This window comes from Amblyomma americanum, chromosome 10 (assembly GCF_052857255.1).
Source record: "Amblyomma americanum isolate KBUSLIRL-KWMA chromosome 10, ASM5285725v1, whole genome shotgun sequence".
Taxonomy (NCBI): domain Eukaryota; kingdom Metazoa; phylum Arthropoda; class Arachnida; order Ixodida; family Ixodidae; genus Amblyomma; species Amblyomma americanum.
The window spans coordinates 119,859,670-119,882,704 of record NC_135506.1 but is presented as its reverse complement, the minus strand read 5'-3'; the positions used below and the strand labels follow the sequence as shown (position 1 = coordinate 119,882,704).

General features: G+C 45.8%; 1 long non-coding RNA gene and 1 pseudogene across 1 annotated transcript; one reads left to right on the top strand and one right to left on the bottom strand.

The window, feature by feature from the left end:
* The window catches only part of LOC144108673 (uncharacterized), a 93,761-nt pseudogene extending 84,034 nt beyond the window's left edge, over positions 1 to 9,727 (top strand).
* Positions 9,728 to 12,867: 3,140 nt separating this feature from the next.
* Positions 12,868 to 19,334, bottom strand: LOC144106691 (uncharacterized). Its single transcript, XR_013309095.1, has 3 exons — positions 19,211 to 19,334; positions 17,357 to 17,411; positions 12,868 to 14,663 (listed from the first exon to the last, which is right to left on the bottom strand). It is a non-coding gene; the product is annotated as an uncharacterized LOC144106691 (long non-coding RNA).
* Between the last annotated feature and the right edge of the window lie 3,701 nt (positions 19,335 to 23,035).

Here is a 23,035-nt window from a genome sequence, read left to right as displayed (position 1 = left end):
GGAACAACATAATGGGTGGCAGCTGCTGCGCTAATTTATAGTTACGTTCTGGATAATAAAGAAGTCATTTATGTCGCATGAAAATATTTGTGCGCCGATGGGCATCAAGAAGAGTACGTGCCGTGTTCATCTGTCTTGAGAACACTGGTTCTCGACACCTTCGCAGGAGGACACGGTCTCTATATCCACCACTTGCGCTTGGGATGGATATTTTTTCGCTTTTATTTCAGCTGCTAGTAAAGCATATAAAATGAGGCAATAAGGACTTGCAGTTTTTATTTAAAAATTAGCGACGGAAATGATTAGACATTCAGGAAACTCTTAAGAACGTTCTTATGAAGAATAGATACTCCGCGCATCTTGCACGGCGTTGTGCCACCGGTAAAAATGGGTACAAGCGGCCCCCGGCCTGGCGCCCGGCTTCCTTTAGGGGTGTTCGCTTGAGAGAAGCTCCGTAAACCCCGCTGCGCCGCTCGCGGGCTAAACCCCAGTTTCGAACGACCTCGCAGCCTGCTAAAGGTGGTACTCTGGTCAACGTGCGATCAGCAAAGCAGCAGCAAAAGGAGACGCGAGTGTTTGACCGCGCTCTTCATAGCGCCCGTTCGTTTGGCACGACCGCGCACCAAAGGAAAGTGACGCAGGCTCAGAAGGACATGGAGGTGATGCTTCGCGTCATTTATTGCGTCGCTTTGATGCGCAGGCGAGACGGGTACACTGGGGTCCCAGTGAGTGCGACCACGCAGTAGAGTGTTCACCTTAATAGTGGATCTCCCGGTGTACCTTGGGAACACGATAACTGGTCTCTGAAATGTCATTTCGAACGAAAACGATACCTTACATATTCACTAACAGAAAAAGAAAACTCCTTTTACTTCTGGCTTCATCGTCGACTGTGTGTGACTTTGATCGCTCGTGATGCCAGTTAAAAACAGCTAGGAATAAACTCTTTTGACCATGAGGCTTAAAAGAAACACACTTGAATCTACATGTGCCATTGTGGAGAAATAATCTGCGCAACACGCAGAACCCGACTGCATACCACGGTGCCCAGCGAGCCACGAGTGTACACTGATTTCGCCGAGGGATCTGCACGGCTGTTTCATGATTGGATGCCTGTGCGGTAAGAAATGGCGCTAATTCAAAAGTCACGCATAAGAAAGGTGGCATTGTGCCCCTGAAACTGAATGCAGAGTACGTTTTTACCGTTCCGTTTTACTGTTGTCTAGAATCTTCAAGAAGAAGCCGGTCCAGTCCACAAGAGAAACCCAGTGAGTACATAGCGGCTCGAGAGGGCGAATCGTCAGTAAAAGTTCGAGCGATAAGCTTCCAGAGTTGAAAACATTTCATTAGATGATGGTCCAGGGATGTTAGAGGAAGGACCAGCGAAACAGGCGCTCACTTGCGCTAATTTTTTGCATGTCTCGCAGTTACTGTACAACGGTATGGCGACTTGGTTCTGTACTACAACGCAGTTTACCATAGGCGAGTAAAGCAATACAGAAATTGGGGAGTTTTGTGGTGTATATAACTCCAGAACAACCTGAGCAAATGCGAACGGCAACCGAGCTATCTTTGTTGTGATTTATGCCTTGATAGTTACAAGGACGGCCTTTAGCACAAACACCACTACAGATACACAGTGTCGACGCTTAAAATCTTTAATCAGGAACGGATGTATTACGACAATGGTCGTTTGCTCAATTTTACTTGAACTGGCTATAAGCTTGGTGCCATGCAATCGGAGTTGTTCCCTACAGAGGTAGAATGCGATTCCACTAACTGCTAAAGAATAAGGTGCCATAGATTCTTCATTGCATCAAGTCCAGTGATTGTCCCTTTGTTTTACCATTTAGTCTTTCTTCCGTTCGCGCAGAATGCATCTCCCCTTGTCCGCTCGGAAAGCAATGCACTGAGAACTCAGCCAGGGACGAACGAGGTTGCTTCTTTCGTGGCTGCAATTGTGGTGAGCAACGTTCTAATCAAAGCAGCGATGTGGGCTAGTTGGTTGTACATTTGGTGTGAGTAACGCGCTACACATTAACAAAACGACAACTAGAACGGGGGACACAGGACGGGCGCGCCCTAACAACTCAGACTTATTCTGCTTCGAGGGTACATAAATCCATTTCATGAACATGCTGAAACAATCAATTCATTGCCAACGGCTGTGTCGCACGCTCCTTCGTTTCTTGATGAGATGCACCTCCTCACTTGATAACAACACCGAGGGTGTGCTTACGCACTCGTCTTCACCGGCCTCCAATATCTCAAAGGCTTTTTTTTTCTTTCTTTTCCTTTGCCCGAGCTAAAATTGCTGTCCGGTCAAAGTACGGTGAACATTTGTGATTTGCGCAATGGGGGGCGAAGTTTCCAAGATTGGTTATTTTTCCGAAGTTATTACTGTGCTCTTTCAACCTGGTGTTTAAACATCTGCCTGATTGACCTATGTAGCTCATGCCGCGTGACAAGGGAATTTTGTAGACTATATCTGTGGCACATTCTATGAACTTTGGTGTGCGATACCTCAAGTGTTAGCTAATTTTTTCTTCGACTTATTCTTTCGATCCCCGTGCTGAACTCCTTATTAGAAAGTATGGCTCCGACGGAAAAAACAGCGCGGCGTCTGTGCAAGATTTTAAGAGTTGAAAGTTGGAGTAAAATTCGGCTGTTCCGGCTAGAGATACAAGTGACCTGCAGTGCCGTACTTGACGAGGAGGAAGCGCGCTTCATGGGCCGCTACTTCAGTGGCGTGGCAGAGTCGTTTGGGGAGGACCTTTGGAAGACAACGTTCTCAAGGCTACCAAGGAATAGACAGCGGACCAAAGTAGATGACCATCTGAACCTGTCTGGCCAGCAATTATCAGGGAGGATGAGAGATACGCTTGACAAAGGGCCCAAGTTCGCTACTGACATTTGTCCCTCGACAGAACAACTTCTCAGCATGGCACATGCCGTTACCGCGAAGGTGTCCAAACAACAGAAAGCAGCTTGTGCGACTGAATGCGTGCGGTGTGTCATGAGGTACTCTCCTCCAACAAACATGAGAAGGTGCGCCACCAAGGAGACGCTAGACTTTTTGAAGTCAAACAACTTAGCGTTACTACTGTCGGATAAAACAGTTCGTGGTGATGAAAGACGGTTACTGTAAGGAAATGTCGTCGACTGCTCTGGAGAAGAATTTTTCTGAGACCAACTAGAAAGAAATACACCTAAAGCGAGTAAAGAAGCAAGCAGCAGACTTATGTGAAAGTCTGCATCTGGGACACCTAGCTAAACAAGTCAAGGACTGCAAACAGCTGAGCCTCACGCCATTGTTCACCGTGAAAACACACAAGGAAGGGAATCCGTTCCGGACAATCATTGATGAAAGGGGACGTGGCAGAGGTGTGTCGCGCGGTTTCTACAAGGGAACCTTTCGAGCATTGGGTCGTGCATTGCTCCGTTCATTTCGTATATCTACATGGCAAAGGGAAACCGGGCCTTGAAATAAAGATTGGCACAGTTTGAATTACTAAAGGTATTTCGATTTGTGGATGATTTCCTGCTTTGTTTCCCTTTTGTGAATGCGAACCGATTTTCAGTAAGCAGCATATTAGATGTTTTCCGAGAGGTTTTCGTCGGGCTGGAATTCACGTTCGAGCTGCTACAGAACTCTGTAATTAATGTCTTGGACATAGAGATTAAAGAAGGTGGCAAGCACGCGTTTTGGACGTACCTAAAGAAAACGGGAAAAAGCTTCTTATGTTATCATTCCGCGCACTCTAAATTGGTGAAAAGGAGTTTAGCAAGTAACTGTTTGGCGCAGTGTCTTAAAAAATCGTGTTCTCATCACGTAGAGTGTAGTATCAAGAGGCAAATTGATAGGCTAAGGATGAGTGGGTACCCTGACGCGCTAATAACGTCTGTGGCTGAAAAGAATCTACAAAAGCAACTGGATAGGGAAATACCGCAGAAAAAGTATGCAGAGCAGGGTGCTGGTGTTGTCACTCCTTATGTACTTAATGTATCGCACGGCTTAAAGACAGTATCAGAAAGATATGATGTTCCCCTAGTGTTTACCGCACCCAGGAAATTAGTGAGCCTTTGTCATGAAATGAATAAGTCGAAGAAAGAATTAGCTAACACTTGTGGTATCGCACACCAAGGAAAGTTCGTAGAATGTGCCACAGGTATAGTCTACAAAATTCCCTTGTCATGCGGCATGAGCTACATAGGCCAATAAGGCAGATATCTAAACACCAGGTTGAAAGAGCACAGTAATAACGTAGGAAAAATAACGAATCCTCGCCCCTCATTGCGCCAGTCACAAATGTTCGCCGTACTTTTATCCGACAACAATTTTAGCTTGGGCAAAGAAAAAGAAAGAAAGGGAAATAAAAGAAGCCTTTGAGGTAATGGAGTCCGGTGAAGACGAGTGCGTAAGCACACCCTCGGGGTTGTTATCAAGTGAGGAGGTGCATCTAATCAAGAAACGAAGGAGCGTGCGACACAGCCGTTGGCAATTAATTCATTGTTTCATTATGTTCATGAAATGGATTTATGTACCCTCGTACCAGAATAAATCTCAGTTAGTGCGCGCTGGTCGTGTGTCTCCCGTTCCCGTTGCCATTTTGTTAGTGTGTATAGCGTGTTATTCACACCAAACGTTCTAATCTTATCAAAACTGCCAGGAATGACCACGTGCAGTGGTCATCTTCATTAGGAGCGATAAAGTAAGTGCATAAGTTGGACGTGCACCCCTCCCCGTGCAATCTGGAGTAGCATGCTAGGCCAACAACCCGGCAGACCACTCCTGTTTCTGTAATGTTTCTCTCCTCCTCCTCTCCCCGTCCAAACCATCCAAGCACCGACTAGGAAGGCCCACATGAGTGTATCCCAAAGTGTAACCCTTGGATCCCTGGACCTTTTAGATCTGTATTTCTGGAACTATAATGGGATACGCAGCATCCTTGGAAGTCCCCAATCCCTGGATAAAATTACTGGTCACGTTGCAGAAACAGGAGCTTCATGTTAACTTATGCTACTGCGCGACGGCAGTTCCGTTTTCCATAGGAAATACCTCGTAAAAGCAATCATGGAAGAAGTAAGGACGTGCATTTCAAATAGTCTTAAAAAGACGCAATCACACCGCTGCCTCTTTCGTGCTTGTCTGATCTCAAGGAGGCATTATCGCTGCCACATTCCGGCACTTGGGCTTGGACCGCGCAAATCGAAGGAAGTTTTCTTCCGCAGCATCCACGCTATGCCTTCTTGGTATTCGTGCTGTCATGCCACTGATTTTACGAACTCTTTTCCCTGCTTTGCTCCTTCATCCGAATTTCACGGTCCCTCTCTTCTAGCTGTGGGAACAAACAGCTGTCTGGGGAAATGTGATAGGAGGCAATGCCATACGTTTGGTCCCTTCAGAGTACGGCGACGTATCCTATTTTGACGATTTTCAGAGGTTGCCTGCCCATCGCGGTGTCCGCCTGGCCATCAGTGCTGAGCAGCCTCACCGATGGACGTCGAAGGATGCTTTCTCTTGGGATGCGAATGCATTGGGTGTGTTTAAGAGCTTGGCGAAAAATGTAGTGTACGATAAGAACTGCGGTTTTTTATACGTACATCTTGCTTGTGCGCAACGTTTCGATCGCTGTGGAGATGCACAAGAAATGAACGTGTAGATACCTAAATCCGTCCTTTGGAACATGCTGTGACTTCTCTGGAACAATGAACAAGTTTTGCAACTACAAGCCTTATTAATATGTCTCATGTGCAAAGTACCGAGGCGAAGACGGAATGTAGTGCTAGCGTGCATGCAGCCGGCAGAGGGAGCAATCTATACGTTCGATGTCTAGGTAGGCGACACTTTGTTCCGCATAGGTTTCTCTTTGCGCGCGTGTGCCTCTACCGAGCGTATGCTATGTTGCAGGCAATATTTATTTCGGTGACCACCGGAGGGTCGCCTCTTCTCTCGCGTCGCCTTCACTAACGCGCGCCTCATGACTGGCTGCCTAGATTACACAGATAGACATCGTTATGCCTGATATTTAGTGCATGGCAACTACTCAAGCCGTTTCTGGCGGTGGTGGCAAAAAGACTTATTTCCTCGAAGAGAGTACGTGCGGGCAGGTGTGATTGGACCGATTCTTAAGGGGCCGGCTCTCACAAACACTTGCCGCTTCTTGACGCTTTGTGATTGTTGGCACCTCAATTAGCTAAAAGATATCAACTTCTGAAAAGAAACTATCTTGTGCATAAATGTTTTTCCAGGCAGCTTGGGGAAAAAAAATGACTCTGAAGACTTTACGACCCTGATTGGCGTTGCACTTTTCATATTGGCGTCAAAAAACATCGCGATACCAATCAGCACAGATATGGCAGCCAAAAAATTTCGGACAAGTTGATGGTGAACTTGTTATATTACTGTTTCATTTAAGGAAACTACGAACAAACCAATGGAATTGAACAGCGAGGACACGATGACAGATGCAAAAATAAGTTGCAAAAGGTAATTGACTTAATATTCTTTGCATTTCTACATAGAGCTCATATCTGGATTTTACGCAAGACCAAAGCAGGCCGGCGTCAGAAGAAGAGAGGCCTGTGAAAGAGGTACGATTTTCGGTTCTTGGCGCCGTGATCTCATCGACGGGAATGCTTTTGTGATTCCGCATGCGTTGTTTCATGGATTTCATTTTGTGGCTATAGCCGCTATATTCAAGTAGAAGTAACGGACGAGCTTGTGTTTCCTTGGCAACATCCATGATGTGTGAATGGGAGAGGAGCGGTGTACGAAGAGAGTACATCTAGGGAATTGGTTGTGAGCAAAGCGGTCGTAATTGAACATGAAGGAACAGACGCTGTAGGGCAGGCCATCATTGCGGCCCCATTTAGACGCGGCTTCAGCGGTGGCGATTTCATTCGATGTTTTTATGGTCGGCATGCGAACGCTGGACAAGACAGTAGACCGAATTTCAACCCATGTCTCTGTGCCCACAGCTGAATGCCAGAGAAAGCTGCCATGGCGGTAGCGATGTTGGACTGCACATGCATGACGCTGATACAAAACCAACCGGGAGAAATCGCGCAGTGTTGAATTCGTTGTTCTGAAAGAATTTTCGTATGGTCGATTGTCTGTACTAAGCGACATACTTGAGTTTTAATATTGCTGTTGTCTATGATGTAGTCTGTACACCATGCTGCATAGTCTGTACACAGCGCGGTGGAATACAGCAGAATACGCCAAAAAACGAGAACATTTTTTAACGTATAAAAGGAACGACCAGCCGCTGGTAATAAGGAGCAGTATTTTATACTGCCGTAATAATTTTAAGGTCTGGTTTTTAGCACATATCGACAAAAAACAGAGAAAGAAATGTATTTTGGGGTGTCTAGATCGAAACGTCGACACAAAAAATTGATTTTCGGAGACCAGACGTGGTCCCACGCTTCAACACCACGAAGATGAATGTGATTAAAACCTCTACCAAACGAAATAAGTCCAGGCGTTGCTGGTACTTTGAAGTTAAGTTTCGGCACAAGTTGCTGGAAGCTTTTAGCACATCAGGAGAGTTCAGCCAGCGGTACGTCAACATTGCTATACTTACGGATCTGACAATTAACAGCGCTATTCCGTGTAAATGGCTGAATCTAAGCCACACATGTCACATGCGCTTCTGTGTTCCTGTGTGAAAAGCTTGCCCGTGGCTCACATGTTAAAGGTGACGAATAAAGCAACCCATACTTGCAGTTTAAATTCTTAACTTGGCAAACTTTAGCAAGAAAAGAAAGGAAATTAAACCGCGTTTCATTTCGCCAAACAAATGCCGCGTTACTCTCAAAGTAACTAAATCACAAATCTGATTTCCATTGTGCTCTGATGCTCCTAGAATACGATAAATGTTTATGCGCATTGCATAATTCCGGAAATGCAGTACTACCACATTAAGAATCTCGATTTCGCGAGCTCAGTTCAACTGTCGTACTACAAGGCAAGATTTTTCTTTCTTTTTGCTTTCTGTAAAATTTTTGGGAAACTGTCCTGCTCTACTTGTGCTTTATAACTACAATTGCATCATACTTAGAGGAAAGCTAAGTCAATGGCGGAAACCAAATTACCCATGCACCTTCCAGACACAAACTGAAGTTGCCCTATACCGATAATATACCGCTTCCTAACGACAAAGCCACTTATTTTCACTGAAAATAATGCTTTCATACGGTTCAAAAATTGATAAGTATAATAAAGGTTTCTCCACCACAGGCTCCTTTTGCTAAGAAAGAATGGTGAAGTTTTTGTGGCGCTGATGCCTGAGCCCATGTTATGCGGCAATTACTTTTACCTTAATGATCACAGAGTCATTTTCGACCTCTTAAGGAATGATTCCCAATAATAAACGCTTCTTTTGATGCCCAAACTATATAAACTTAATGGGAAAAAGCCAAACAAGGGGAATAGAATTTGCATCGGCTCTTCCTCAGCTTTGTATTAGGTGTTTAAGAAAAAAATTACTGATATTGCAGAACGCCTGTGACCATTGGGAGAAGACAGGCCACTGCCCGTTGGCGTGCCACTCGACAACCCTCCACCGAATTTCCAGGGCGCGGACACAAATTTACACGTAAGAAATGCATCAGTGTGGTGACTATGGATTTTAAACAAAAAACAAAGCAATAAACGAGGCTAAAATGGGAACGATAGTTACGCCAGCCCCGTGTGTGCACGTGTGTGTTTCTTCCGTAACATTTTTTCCTCGTTTCTTGTAGGGTTTCTCGCTCGGTATGTCCACGTAATAATTGAACCAGCACACGTAAACAATGATGCCAGAAGGAATGCTCTCACGTTTTAGTCTCTAATTTAGCGTTGTTGCTTTAGAGGTACTGCAATATGTAAAATCATGCGATGAAAGATTTGCACGATGTATTCGCGAGTATACCGTAACAAAAAAAAATTGGCCGCCAGTTTTTGGTCAATATGTTTTCCGAAATGATGGTGTTCAACTTACTGTAATGGTATAGCTATGTAATTTTCGTTGTAGCAGCTATGTTGCTACTGTGGAACTTGAGCGCTTAGTTTCTTCTTTACCCCCACCTCCCTTCCTCTTTGCTCTGTTCAGCCATTGCTGCTTCAATTGTCCATGATTTATCCAATACCACGTCTGCACTTGCCGTTAGTGTTCGTGCTTAGATAGTCTCGAGAACAATAGCACGATGTTGTGACCTTGCAGTAAACAAAGAACAACCGCAGCGGGATACATATCCTCGCATGTGTACGCGGTTCACCACTCTAGCGCCAGCGTCAGAGTGCCTGTGTCAGAGAAGCGCTCCGGCATCGCAGTCTTGCCTTCCGACTCCGACAACAGCTCGTCAGATCAGGGTGTGCTTCGCCACAACGCGGCGACAGTGCAAGAGCACAGCAAGTCTTAGGACGGCAGCGAAACGCATTCCAACAACACTCAGTCAACGAAAAGAGACACAAGCATTACAGCACTGACGAATAGTCCGAGCCAGTTTACACAGGCTTTTGCCAACGATGGGCGAGGAGTCGATAACCACCAAGGAATCCGGCGCGCCAATCCCAGATGGTCGAGGGACTGCAAATGCCTCTCATTCGCTCGTTAAAGAGGACGACGACAGCGACGTCGACGAAGAAGAGACTACTGGTGACAACGATTCGCAGATTCGCCGCAGGATGTCTGAGTTCACCAGGTCTGTCTCTACGCCCGAGCGGCACAACAGGCGGTGAGCTCCAGCGACGGTTCCACGTAAGCTAGCCACCATGTCAGGCTTGAATTTCAAGTTATAACTTACTTCTGCCCTCCTTTCTTCTCTTCCCCCCGTCATCTTATTTCTCCCTCTTTTATTCGCTTATTTATGTTCTCGTTCTTTCCACCTTCTTTCCTTTCTTCCTCTTTTCTTCCCCTCTCTTTCTTTCCTTCTTTCTTTCTTCCTTCCTTCCTTCCCTTCTTTCTTTCTTTGTTCATGTATGAAAGAGTATGTTAACTTGGGGGAGCACAGCTGGAGTTGAATAGGTGCCTTCTTGGTCTGTGTCACCATCGCAGAGACAAAGTAATAAATTTCAAACCTGTTGTAAATGAATGAGGAAAAATTCAGTTTCGGAACTTGATCCAGCTTAAACAAAACTGTGGATGTACGTGTACGTCTGACGTGGGCTGCGATGCGCTTTCAGTTATAGCTGCTTTTTTTTCAGACCTGCTTCTATACTGTTTCTACTTTCGTGTATGCAACTCGTACTTGTGCGGGCCACACTGATGCCAGTCCGCAGTTGTGTACACACATAATTTTATAACAAGTTGCTGCTACGTTTAAATTAGCAGGGGTCAGTGTACATCAACTTCGCTAACTCTTTTTTTCCGAAAACTGTCCGTGAGTGGAACCGGCTTCCGGCCAGCATTGTAGAATGCCCTACTACTGAAGCATTTATGAATGCTGTCAGAATGCGGTCAGATAGTAATTGATGATTACGGAGTGTTCTTGAGATTTTTTTTGGGGGGTTTCTGCACGCAACTTTCCTTCATCTATTTTTGCTCGTGAGTGCATCTCATTTGTTGAAGGCAGCGTGTTGGGCCTTGATTCGTTTTGCGCATGTCACTTACGTTATTTTTTCTTCTCCCGCTCCTGCTTACAGCCTCACCTAGAGGCTAGCAGTACTGTGTAAATAAATAAATAAATAAAATCTCACACACCGCGGTGGCTGAGTGGTTAGGCGCTCGGCTACTCATCCAGAGTACCTGGGTTCAAACCCGACCGCGGCGGCCGCGTTTCGATGGAGGCGAAACGCCAAGGTTCCCGTGTGCTGTGCGATGTCAGTGCACGTTAAAGATCCCCAGGTGGCCGAAATTATTCTGGAGCACCACACTACGCCACCTCCTTCCTTTCTTTTCTCAGTCCCTCCTTTAACCCGTCGCTTACGACGCGGTTCAGGTGTCCGCCGAGATGGTAGATAGATACTGCGCCATTTGCTTTCCCCAATAACCAATTTTCATTTATAATTCAGTGCACATTTAATATACATACTATACATAAGCCTACAGTCAATATTAAGTTTAATATACATAAGCCTAAATTTTCAGAAATAGGAGTGACTTTGTAGCGCCCTCACGACTTTGCCCGCAAAGAGATGCTGGGTACTGGCCTGAGGGTTCGTTTAGAGAGGGAGTGAGGCGCTGACTCATGGGTATTTGTAATTATGAGCGCAATTATATTGCATTTGCTGACCGAGGGAATACACTGCGATCATGCTGTGTTGGCGATCCTCGCAGGACCCGTCACGACCACCAGACTAGCCCAGCCAGCCGTTCCTTCTTACACCGCTGGAGGGAACGAGTCTCAACATTCCCCGACGCCCACTGACGCAAGCAGAAAAGGAAGTGAATAAACCCTCTAACCTCGCGAATCGTCCGCTTGTCTCTTTAAACTTCACCTTGTACTCTCACCAACTGGAGCGTTGAATTCAAAGCCACCTTCCTTCCGGACTGTGAAATATCGTAGCCTCTTGCCACCAAGGCGCAGCCATGAGACTAGGATGTAAAGCGGTGCAGAGCTCCGTGTGACCTAACGACTGACTTTCTCTGTTCCAGCAGTCGCTGCGACTGATGACAAACATGAACGACCTGTCAAAACAAAGTGGAATAGCTCATCTCCCCTCTAAGCGGCACCAGGGAACCAGGGCCCTCGTGATTGAAGGTGGATATCGAGAGGTAGGATATCAATAAATGCTTTCCATTGCTTTGCAAATGTAATGCGCATAGAGTGATTATCACAGAAGCAAATTTAGATTACCAACAAGAATCCGTGTGAATGGAAAGAATAATTCACATTGCAGGCCTGATAGATCAGTGCCCTTTATAGAAATTGGATATTCTAAGGGAAATCGAAAACAGATCTTGGCCTGATAAGAACCGATAATTGTATATGTTAAGGCAACTCGTGGACCACCATGCAGCGAACATTTTCTCGCATCTTTCCCCGCAAGGTAAGCGGAAAGAGCGGTCCATCAACAACGCCACGAAGAAAATAAACGTTACGAGTCACTGCGAATGTAAAAAAAAACACAGTACCTGTTTACCAAATGTTCACCATATATATTCGTTCTTGCTCTCTGCATGTACAGGTGGGATTAGCTTTACTGATTAAAGTCACTGATTTGAAAGTGTGTCTTTAATAATGTTCTGCAAGGACAATTTCCTCTGAAATCGGTCCTATAAAAATAGCTGGCCACCAGGTCAAAATTCGTCATGCCCTCGCTGACGTATCGTTTAGCTTTGAGAGCAGAGCTCTAGTACAGCAATTCCTTTCCCGCCTTCGAGAGAGAAGACAGTAGGCCATTCTATAGTATATCAGTGTTAACTCATCAGGTTCTTGTAGAGCGTTTATGCATAATGGTTTCTTTTGGCAGACGTCAACTTAGGATCCATGCTTGTTCATATTTTTGGTTCTGGAGACGGTTCTTCTTGATTAACAATATCCCCATTTTTATAATTTTTATCACTTTTCCTGGCCTTTTAGACAGCAATTGGCAGCAAAATTGATTGTGTCATCAGCATGCATTGCCCTCTGCGTTTCCAAGCATCGGCTCCTGACTGCCGGTTTTAAATGAATGTTGACACACTTTGCTTCATAGCGCACCATGTCCCGTAAATCTTCGGATGGTATTCTCTGCAGGAAACTCAACTTTGAAGCGACGAGAGTCAGTGCATATGTGGTCAAGGTCCCATGTTTATACTGCATGTAGAAAGTCGAGCTCTATTGCAGCCTTCTTCAGGTTTATTCTGGTAAGATCAGAAGCCCCATGGGGCGAAATGCGTCGTCGGTTATAAAATTTCCCCATTGGCTAAAGGGAAGCGACTTCATCAGACACGGCCAGTCCCATTGGCTTGAAAGAAGTGACATCAACAGATGCGAGATTTTCCATTGGCTGTACGCAAGTAACGTCAATAAATTGGAAGTGACATCAGAGAAGACATCAGCTTCTGGTAATGCTATTGCATTATCAACCCAAAATAGAATTGGGCGTTTCTGTAAATTTTTTGTTTCACTATGGGCAAGATCGTGTGCTAGCGACTGGCGTGCATTTTTTCAGACTGTTATCATCGTGAGCAGTTTTTCAAGCACCTGAAGATGATATTTTCAGGATCAGTTGTTCAAATACTCGTGGACGAAATAATGTGCGCAGCTTTTGAATCCCCACATGCTGAGCGAAGGTTCATGCCGGTGAGGTTTTCGCATAGCGATGTTCCCTGCAGCGACGGCATTGATAGCCTGCAGGTGCACTCCTTATCTCTCTAGGAGTTTCAACGGAGCGTAAATTTCACAGAAAAAGAAAAAAAAACACTCATATCGTACGTAATAACGAATGGCCTCCAGAACCACGTGATGCGCCTGAGAGTACACTTGACTCGTATCTCCTGCCAGTGATGGCAGCACTTGCCCTGGAAAAGACAAGAATTCGCGTAGAATCGTTGTCTAGCGATATGAGGCTTCCATTTAACTCTTTGCTAAATTTGTGCTGTCAGAAATTCCATTTTACCCGGCCACCAATTTAAGGCACTTTTGATGTGGAAAAGCGTGATTGATCGAATATTTCGTCTCTCGAGGTCCACGACGTCTCCAAGCTGGCTTGAAGCCACGGTGATAACAAGACCTCTCCCATGTCTCTCCAGTTAACCCTGTCCTTTGCCAGCTGCGCCCACCTTATGCGCGCAAACTTCTTAATCTCATCTGCCCATATAATTTTCTGCCGCCCCCTGCTGCACTTGCCTTCTCTTGGAATCGACTTCATTACCCTTAAGGAACAGCGGTTATTTTGCCCTCTCATTACATGCCCTACCCAAGCCCATTTCTACCTCTTGGTTTGGTTTGGTTTATGGGGTTTTACGTCCCAAAGTAACTCAGCCTATGAGGGACGCCGTAGTGGAGGGCTCCGGAAATTTCGACCACCTGCGGTTCTTTAACGTGAATTGACATTGCACAGTACACGGGCCTCTAGAATGTCGCCTCCATCGAAATTCACCGCCGCGGCCGGGATCAAACCCGCGTCTTCCGGGTCAGCAGCCGAGCGCCGTAACCACTGAGCCATTGCGGCGGCTATTTCTACCTCTTGATTTCGACTAGTATGTCACTAACCCGCGTCTGTTCTTTCACCCACTCCGCCCGCTTCCGGTCGCTTAATGTTAAACCGATCACTTTTTTTTCACAGCTCGCTGCGTTGTCCTTAACCTCACCAGAGCAGGGCCACCACCTTCTGTCAACAAACCAGTTAGCCCGGATAGCTGGAGGGGACAGTAAACCTGAAAGAATTGGAAGATTCGATGAAAGGTAGCAAATTCAAACCTGGGTACATGTGATCTATGCGTCATGTTGTTCACGTATTGTATGCGGCACATCATTCTCATCCCCCAGTCTAACAATTTCTTATACTCGCTTCAGCTCTCCGCAGCACAGGACGCTACTTTATTCTCAGCTTTAAACAACGCAGCCTGCCACCACAAATCAGTTCCTATAAAAAAAATCTTTCACTCTGTTCACAGCGCCATCAAAAGCATTTTTCACAGTGTCAGCAACTTTTCCCACGAGGTTGACACCGTCTTGCACCACTTCAGCTCCGGTGTTGACCACATCGCCCACGACTCCTCTTCCTTCGTCGCCGGCAGTCGCTGCTACTGCAAGAGCATCAGCACAGCACTTCAGACCTTCTGCATGGATTCACAAATTGTAAGCTTGTTGCACTGAGTGAGATGCAAGCAGCGGAATCCCTGCTGCGTGAGGTGTGACCCTAAATGGTTCTCGCCTAACCTCGCAGAGCAGCCTACCATGAAGCTAAGCAGACTCTTTACGTGTTGTAAATGAGCAGAATGGCAAAAAAAAAGGTTGTGAGAGCAGAGTGCGGCCTTGTGCAACGCGCTTTATCTTGAATACCTGTTTTTGTCCCGGATATATGCCCGAATAGCTCCACAAACAATTGTGAGTGAAGTAGTTTTCGTACAAAGTACAGCTGTTTTAGGAATAGTTGTTTGTATGACAGCGCATTTTCGGCGGCTGCTTAGTGAAGTGACACAAGTTAAGAAGAATATAAAAGAGTGTAGTGTGTCGCCCTTCTGAACTTCATTTCGAAGGTACAGTTTTATCCAAAAAACAAACAAACGAAACATTTAAGCGTGCTGGTCTAGGGCACTAAATCTCTTAGGGTCACTGTGCTAGGGCTTTTGTACCTTCCATACCGGTACCGCTGCGCTCTAGTGGAAATATTGTCTGAATGCTCGCTTTGACACTTCGCCTGCTTCGCAGCGGAGATCAGCGCTCGAGTGCTCTCGACAAGCCTTGTCAGCACAGCACAAGGACCCGTCCTTAATCGATACTAAGAGCATGAACACAACGTTCTGGAGAGTGCGCTATCACGGAATTCACCTGCACCTAGCATCTTGATTGTTCAACATGAGAACACGGTACTTCGTGGTCATGGCATACGGCGTGGATGGTGATATGTTTCCGTGGGCTTGTGTCGCTTATGCATATTAGGTTGCATAAAAAGAAAAAAACTAGGTACTCCTTTAACTCAGTCCAATCATCCAGTTCTTTGAGCAACCACCTCACATGCATGCAGTGTTTGGTAGAATCATTCGCACTACGAATGATGCAACCTAACACCGCATGCATGTGAGGTGGATAGTTTTTTATGGCAGGCTCAGCTATTCAACGCAAGCGATGTAAACAGTATAAAAGAAAGATTTTGCTACAAATCGAAAGAATGGGCCATTATCTTCAATATTTCTACAGCAGTATCTTATGATTTTCAAATTTTTCAAATTTTAAACAAGAATATTGAACATGAATTGCCACATATGAATGGCAATGCGGAACATGAATGGCAACAAGAATGCTGCCAGCTAACAATCAAATGTTCTAACGCACGCACGTTTGCTGACGATTGCGTTAAGTATTGCCTTATAGGTAACCCCAGGGATCTTCAGCTCTTTACAATTTATATCGAACACGTATTAACACGAAGGCGAAGAAATATCTCAAATAAATTCCCGTCGACGTCTCTCACAACCATCTTTCACGTTTCGCAATATCCATCTTAGAAAACGTCACTAAATATCTACCGCGACAACATATAAATACGTCGACATTCAGTTAAAACCCTAATCTAACTTATAATTTCGCATGGTGCATAACGCAGATCATTTCACACAACCGCACAAAATGGTATTCCTGATGAGACAGGTATATTTATAGATGCAAGCCGAGAGACTACGGCAGGCGGTCAGTATGCAGCCAGTTCCCATGCCCGTCTTCCGCCTTTTATTCGCCCATTGCAGCTGCTGTACAACGTGACTATATGAATGTAATATTTAATACATGAATCAGTAGTGGCCCCACACGTCATCTATATATTCGGGGCTTCTTTATCCGTAAAGGCTGCAGGGGAAGAAATAAATGGGGTACACGGCACTTTTGTATTAGAATAGAACCGAGCCGTTCTACAGGTGAAGAGCTAAATGGTGTGCGCGGCGCTTTTGTATTGGAAGCGAGCATTTCTACATGGCTAGTCGAAACGTTGGCACCGGAATAAAGCGCGGCTAGCTTTCGCTTAATATAATTTATTCGCCTCAAGATAATTTATACACGTATTGGACGTGGATCTTTTACTTGCATGAGCCTTACTTTAAGCTAATAGGGTTACGAATTTGTTTCATTGACTCCTAGATATATTAAAGTGTTTTAGTATTTATGGTGCATGCAGTTCGTTCTTGGTGCACTCTCCGCAGGATTTTATTTTGGCAGAAAGAAAACTATACTCAATTGGCCCCACCCGGTACATTGTCAGCACATAAATAGCTTTTCTAGTTTTATGCTGCATTGGGAAATATTTCCAAGAAAATGCGTTGTAGTCCGCCCCTTTAGGTTGCCTGCAAAGCAGAAATTTTCAACAGTTTAATAATTACCTAAAGTTTCGTAATGTTTATTTGCTCATCGTCAAAGCTGCCGGCACGCGGCTTTCTGGACGAACAAACATATATTACAGAGCTTTGCGGCTCGTCACTGCCAACAGCCTTCTTGAAGGAATTCAGCAGGCTTCCTACTACGGTCAACATGTGGGCACCTCGGGTTCACCCGCACCCTCCGCCGCATTCAAGACAAATGCTACTGGCCAAGACTGCCTGGAAGCGTCGCACGGTACGTAAAATGCGGCCGAGGCTGCCAGCCATGACTGATGCTGCCAATGACTGAGGCTGACGGTGGATGTAGGCTTTATGATATTAAGCAATTTTTTTACGCAACCTGGGGTATATACGATTGCAACCTGTCTCAGCATAGGGTCATTAAGAGGAAAAGGAGCATAAGATCTCACCAGACGCCATCATGGCAAACAGAAGAGCCATCACAAGGAATCTTGCCATCATGGTCTGGAGTAAAACAAGCACACATAAAATTAGCTTCGGACGGTACAGAAGGAAAGTTTAAACTTAAGGGCTACAGGATATACTATTTGTGCCGCTAAGTGCGATAGAATGAAATAGTTTTGAACAGAAATATGTCAAAAGTACACACTGTATCACTCTTTTCTCGAATCACCGGACCTCTCCACAATATCACGGACTAGAGGAAGTGTGCACAGTGGACAATAGTGCTCTCGCTAGGGCCGACGCCATTAAATCATGCTATTGTCATCCCTTGTCGGTCTGTATACACCGCCTTGCCGCCACACGTAGTATTTGGCGTAGGTACGGTCTGTCATCAACAGCCTGTTCCTGGAGTTTCGGCTTCCAGCGTCTGTCATGTGTTCCCAGCACACACCGACCGTCTGTGAGCCAGCCCGCCAGACCATAACCGGCCTCACTGGTCACCCCAGCCTCGTCCCCCGCCCTGACGAGAAGACACGACGAACTGAGGACTCCATCGCGACCAGACCTTATCATGACGAATCATGCGCCTGCGCCTTTGTTGTGTTTGCTTGCTATGGTGGTAGCTCAACACTTAGGTCGTAACATCGCCTCCTGCTGTCACTGACACTGGTGCTTTGCACGCTGCAACGCTCGGGAGGCACAAGACGAAAGGGCGGGACATCTAGGAAGCGCTGACGGCCCGCTTGTATTTTGCGCAATTACTAGTGTATGCGTGGCGTTTTATCAGGTACCTGGTAAGCTGCATATGGCCCGCTTCGCGCTGGTAAAGCACCCCAAAATAATGATATCAGTACAAAAATATGTAAAATAATAACTGTGCATTGGGTAAATTGCGCCTTAAGAGAGTAACCTTGCTGCTTACATTTATATTGAATTTCATGCGATATTACTGAAACCGTAAGTGCTGTCTAACACCTTGTACCTGGAAGTCACGCTACATCATGAGGAGCAAAACGTTAAAACAGGACGGTACAGAGGCAGGCTATAACCTGCCCCCGACAACCGCCACGTGTCCCGTCCACTTTCTCGGTTTTGCTCCTCGCGATGTCCTATCAACTGGCCTACAACCATGTCCTTCTAAGTCACGTTAAAGGCCCATCGCCAAAGCTTCCTACCACAAATATCAAACACTCACAGTGTTTAGGCTTCTCAGTCTCGGTGTGGTTGAGTAGCACTTGTCAGGATAGTTGGTTCATAACAGATGCAAATAAAGGTCGGCGCGAATGAGACACGGACAGAGAAGAGGCAAAGACGAACACAAATGAACAAACGCAGTTTGTGTGCGTTCTGCCTCTTCACTGTCCGTGTGCCGTTCGCGCTGGTCTCTCTTAAGATTCTCATTCTGAACTGGATTGGCATAATTCATTAACCATCGGCTTGCTAACTATTGGGTTCAATGTGCAAACTTACTTGGGATAAAATGGAGTCTCAGCAACCCTAATTATACAGCAAGTATCACTTCACTTTACCGCTGTCGTTAACGCCATCATTTTAATTAAGGGTGTGCGGGCCGCCGCGGTGGCTCTGTGGTTATGGCGCTCGGCTGCTGACCCGAAAGACGAGGGTTCGATCCCTGCCGTGGCGGTCGAATTTCGAGGCGAAACTCTTGAGGCCCGTGTACTGTGCGAAGTCAGTGCATGTTAGCGATCCCCAGGTAGTCGAAATTTCCGGAGCCTTTCGCTACGGTGCCTCTCATTGCCTGAGTGGCTTTGGGACGTTAAACCCCCATAAAGCATAAATCATTAAAGTTGTGACAGAGGTTCTTGCTCATTTCTGTTAAATGCAAAGCAAAGCCGTACCTGCAAATTTGGTGGCTCCGAAGCGTTCGGTTCACTCTAGTTCGGGTATGAACGAATACTACGCAGCTTTAAAGCCACTACTTTTCCTACCACTGCATCGCGCCAGAAGCTGTTGCAGAAGCATTTGTCATTTGTTTGCCTTTATTTCGTTCTGATTACTGGAATGAGAGCCAGCTGACGCACTTTGAACAGAAAACAGAGCTAGCAGGTTGCCAAGCAGCCAGCTGGTTGATTCTGTGAGCAGAACAGTGCGAGCTCGTGCGCACACACGCTTGACAATAGCAAAAATAGAGCCTCCCGTAAATATGCCACAGTCACATGTCCGGCACCCACGTACCACTTTTTCACGGAAGTATTGCACACAGGTGGGCAACAGACCCTCACAATTGGTGAAAACAGGCCTCAAAATTTGGACTTGAAATCTCCAACTTGACGCCGGCGCTCACAAGCCAGTAGAAGTCAAGAATACACAAGAAAAACAATATAACTTCGAAAAAATTATGGCTAGCAGTGAAACGCACAGTTCAAGTGGCGTTAATGTGAATCTATAATATGACAAGCTTAAGGTTAACACTCATATCTAGGTCAGGGATCGTGAAAGGAATGAACAATGTCTGTACCGGACAGAGCAAAATAAGATTAATCGACCTAAAACGACCGAAAAATGTAAAAGCCAGAAATCGCTACAGTTGCAGTTCAAGGAATATTTCTGACAGGGAAAGCAATTCGTCGCAGTTATAGCTCAGAATTCTAATTATAAACGCCCACAGCACAACAATAATATGAATGATTTAAAGCAATTACAGATTTCTTATAACCCTTTACTGGGACATGGTTACATGGTGCATTAAGTGACAATAGGATATTTCCTCTTGGCTAGAATGTGTTTAGGTGGGACAGCAAGGCTAAAGGTGGCGGCGTAGATGCCGTGATAAGTGCTATAATTCAAGTCGCTCTGAATTGTAGTCTCCATGAAATGGTCTGGGGCAAGATTAACTCTGCAGTGAGTGTGTATTTATTAGGGGCTGTGTACAGGCCACCCGCCTCTTCGCCGCAATTTTTGGCTGAATTTTTTTCTCGCTCTAATTAAATGAAAACACGACTAATAATGGCTGGTGACTACATTTGCCGCCTGTCAATTGGCAACTCTATCAACGAATAATGTAGAAATAAGCAGTGCTAACAAGATGGTGGAGATAATGATCACACATAACGTTCACAAGCTATTGACTTGAATACTTTAAAAAATCGTCTGGTCCAAATCATATGCCGACGGAATCCGTTCAACGGTGCGCTGAATGGATGTCGTATCACCTGCAGTTTCCAACTGAAATATCTTTGCGCGATCATTCAGTACCTTATGATTGGCGCCTTTCGACCATTGTTCCGTAATTTACAGGTGCTAATATTCAATCTGTAAATACCTATAGACCAGTCTCACTCACTTCTGTATGTCGCAAGCAAATAACCGTAATGTAATAGCAAATAACCGTATGTCCACAGGCATTGCTAGCTATATTGCTGAAAAAAAACAATGCAGACTAGGAAAAAAGATGAAGCCTTTTGATACCGAAAATAAATTTTCACTTGGATAGGCGGCATAATTAGGCATTCAAGCATCCATTTCTAAGCATTCAATTAAACGCGTCGTATAGGAATTTTCTTCTATTTCAGCACTGTTTGCAGCCTGGCCTTTCGGCAGTGACATAGTCAACTGAAACTTTACATGACGTTTGCAGAGTAGGATATGTCGTAGGAATAGACTTTATGGACTATGCGTACAAACTGCAGAAGGCATTTGATAAAACTGCTTTTTAAATTGCAAAGGCTGGGAATCAGTGAAACTATAGCTATGTCGATTCAGGCACACTTACAAAGCTGTTCTCACACTGTTAGAACCAGCAGAAGCATACCCAAGAAGTATGAAGTTCTATCTGGAGTCCCGCAGGGCTCCTTTTTGGTTCCGTTATTGATTTTATTGTTTAATAATAACACTCCTGCTATCGTGGGCCCACCTGTAATCATTAAACTTTTGTAGCGATAACTACATTACTAGCATTTCGGGCCTTGAGCGTGGCGGCGTCGTGGCCACCATGGCGGTGCCGTGGCTGTTCACGTGGTTGGTCACGTGGTGCGGAGCAGCTGCTGGCGGCGCGGCACGACGAAACCGAGTGGGAGGGGGGAGTAAAGAGGCGGAGAGGGCGAATCCACGTCCAGGGACGAAGATGAAGAAGGAACGCCCAGCTAAACGGAGCGGCGAAAGACTGACTTTGCAGTTCGACTGAGCGAGTTCTACTCCTCCAGCTGTAGCTATCGCGTCCCGCCAGGTTTAACGAGAGCTAAACCACAGCCATTTTTGCCGATGTCTTTTTAGTTATACCCCATTCGCTTGCCCTGAAAATCAGAATATACTAAATAGATGCCTTCAGTCATTATATTCGTGGTGCCTAAGCTGGGGTATCAAAATTTAGTACAAAAAATGTAGGGTAAGGCGGGTTAAATTGAGACACGGGGCCAAATGAGACATGTCTCGCCTAGCGACATCAAGCGTAAAATCTCTAGACTAAGTAGGTTTCTAAAGCCACCATTAGGTGCCGCTAAGCCCTTCAATCGGAGGCTGCCCTTCAAGCTGCCTTGGATGTTACCTCTAATTATGCATCATCCATCGGACTTCAGCTATCCGTGCATAAAACAACATACACGTCAGTCGCCAACCGCTGGGGACTCCGTAAACTTGCTGCAAGTCCAATCCGTCTTTGTCTGTCAGGCACCCCACTACAGGAAAGTCCGAGTGTAAAAATCCTTGGCTTAATGATTCACCAATCAGGATCAGCGACTGCAAGGCTTTCTCAGGCAAAAAGGCAAGCTATTCAGACTTTGGGTTTTGTTAGAAGAATTGCTCCTCAAACGGGTGGCTCAGGCTCGTTCGTTGCAAGGCAATTGGTGAGGGCAGTTCTGCAGCCACGTATTCTTTATCAAGCCAAGTTTCAACATCTTACAAGAGCCCAATGGGATCGCCTTGAAACCGTGAACCGAGAGGCTATGAGGGCCATTGCGTGCCTTCCACGCATCTCACCGGTCATAGCTTGACAAGAGAATGAGCAGCTCAATAGCACTGATGAGCTGGTGCAGCAGCGCCGTGAAGCGCGCAGCCTTAAGGCCAGTGTATCGCACTCCACGCATGCACTGAGGACTTATGCAACCTCACGCTCCATTCTTCAGCCGCCAACGCCAGTTCTTACCCCATAGAAGTTTGTACAGCTTAGCGACAACAAGCCAACAGATAATCACCGGCCAACATCTGCTAATTCGGCATAGTTGCTTCGCCAGAAATTTGAGGAACAAGATGCTAGCCTGCCTGAAGGATCCATTGTTGTCTACGTAGATTCCAGTATACAAGACTGCAAAGCAACAACAGCTATCTACTGCCCGTGCAGACCTGCCCTAAATCAAACTTCTTGGTTTCAGCTTACGGAACCCCCTTCGTCTTTTTGTGCTTAGCTCGTTGCAGTTCAAGAAGCACTCTGCTCTGTGGCCGACATAACTATGCTCCCTGCGGCCCGCGTTGTCATCCGCACTGACGCCCTGCAAGTTTTCCGGTTGCTACGACATGTCAGCCGCTGTCCAATGATATGTCAGGACATCCACCGGCTCTCGGCACGCATCCCGCAGCCAGTACGTATTCAGTGGGTCCCACGGGATCTGCTGAGCTCTCAAAGCCAGGCAGATTTATCTACCCGCCTTGCCAATCCGGACTCATCACTGCCTCGGCTCCTTCATTTGGACTATTTTATCCTCCTTTCATCAAGAAAGTAACTCCTCCGG